The sequence below is a fragment of the Stomoxys calcitrans genome, chromosome 1, assembly GCF_963082655.1.
Source record: "Stomoxys calcitrans chromosome 1, idStoCalc2.1, whole genome shotgun sequence".
In the NCBI taxonomy this organism is placed as follows: domain Eukaryota; kingdom Metazoa; phylum Arthropoda; class Insecta; order Diptera; family Muscidae; genus Stomoxys; species Stomoxys calcitrans.
Window position 1 is genome coordinate 176,814,779 of NC_081552.1, and position 2,298 is coordinate 176,817,076.

Below are 2,298 nucleotides of genomic sequence, written 5' to 3' on the forward strand. Positions count from 1 at the left end.
GCCATTCTTTCAATCATTCATTGAAACTCGATATGAAACTCATTTGGTTTTTACAATTTAAAGAAATCACATCAGAACAACCGGTTTGTGAAGCATTGAACCAAACCGCCACCATGTCAACAAAGGCATAAACAGACGATTGAACGAACGCTTTTACAATTTACTCACTCATCACTCATCTATCAAATGTTCTTCGAAATATTTAAATTAAACGTTGTATTTTATACTTTAGAAGTAACAACGTACATATATATTTCGAGTTAAAATGTGTAACATATATAGAAATCATGCTTTTAAAGAAGCAAAACAGAAGAAGCAAATCGTAATCCCATACCCCATTTCCTCCTTCTAACAGTCAAAATAAAAATGTTCCATATGCACCACCTACAATATACGATATCTTTGACATCTAGCAAACTCTCTCTCTCTTTCACACACACATTTAAAACTCTACTCTTACACATATACACACGCATAGGAATGCATTTTAATTAATTTATTAAATCGTTCTACTACTATATCCAGGATATACATAATTAGCTATATACATAATGTGCAACAGCATAATAATATAAATACATAACAAATATTAAATGTGTATGCATGTGTGAATAAACTACAGAAAATTACAAATAAATCCCAAAAAAATGGTAAAATATTGAAACAAAATTTCAAATGTATGATTTTTGATTTTTATATCTACTATTTATGAGTGTAACTTCTTGAAATATTGATCTGTGGACACTTGAACATTATATTTACCCTTATTCCGGTTGTCGAAGGCGAACATGGACAGCAGTCGTAGTCGAAGACGAATTTCATATTTCGTGTTTATGCTCTAAAGTTTTTGCGTTTGGCTCTCTGGGTAATGGCAACACAACTCAACCTAAGTAAATAAAAAATTGATATGGTCAGATCAAACAATATCTGTCATCAGATAAAATTGGGCCAAATTGTATCTAATTAGATAAAATTTTATCTCATATCTGTTCCGAATTTTCAAAGTTTTTACTAGAGAACACAAAATGTAAAAGAATGTCCATCCATCAAAACAAACCAGTAAGGAAAGGCAAAAGCCGGGCGGAGCCGACTATCAGCCTTATTCTGAATATCAATTCCCTGGGATTTTTTCCCTATTCTCTTTTCCCCTATTCTGAATAACAATTTCTGGGACTTTGTTCCCTATTCCTTTCTTCCTTATTCTAAACAAACTTCGAAAATGGGAAATGCCTTCCAGGGGAAAAAGTAGGTATTCTGAATCGAAATAAAAGGGAGAATGAGACGATAAAACTTGGGAAAAATCCCCTAAACAAATTGAAGTGAGTTAGTATAAAAAATTAAGAATTTAATTGTTTTTATAAAAAAAATTTCACCACTTCTTATTATTTACGAACAATTTAACAATCCGAAACGTACATCCGGCTGCCACGGATATACATAGGACCCATATGTATATAGAGATGTTGTAAAGTGATACTAAAAAGAGGACCCTTATTATTGAGCTTAAAGTAGAATCAGGCAGCACTCATTGATATGCAAGAAGTCTTCTGCCTGTTTATTACATTAAACTTCAGACCATTAGTTACTAAAGAATACTGCCACATTTGGCAACGTTCACGTCACAGTGATGTAAATAAATCCATTGTCCAACAGCCGTCCCAACCAAAAGGAAAAGCGGCTGCCGCCCGGAATGTCGATTAGATATTCAAGTTCTAGCTGCATAAATGTAGGTCTTTAGATAAAGCAGCGTATCAGGTTGTTGTTGTTGTTGTAGCAGTGTGTTGTACACTGAGGCGGCAGCCCTTGCCGATGAAGGACTTCATCGGGTCAATCCGGTACGTACAACCGGCTGCCTTGGGATTGCGTATCAGGTAGACCACCAAAGCGTTCATGACGACGTGGTCGAAGCAAACCTCTATATTATTTTAAGTGATTAAGTAGATTCAGCTACCTAAACTCCTTTTGGCAAGAAAATACGCCAACGTCCACCAGACCACTCTGGAAGCATCTCATTTTAGCCAACGATTGTTGGATGAGGACGGAAAGTTATTATCACAACACAGAAATTTCGTGACAGGCTGTAGGCCATAATTGTGCACCACTGTCAAAATACAAAAAGTAAAACAAACATTACAAAAGCAACACTAAACATGGGGGCCCAACGCCTTAGATGATTTCGCGCCACGGATGACATTCGTAACTTCGCCCACGGTAAATTGTGACGGCTGTTCATCGGCTCGAAGATCACGAATATGGCGAATGGCTCTCCTCCTTGCCCTGTCTATCTCGGGATGCACA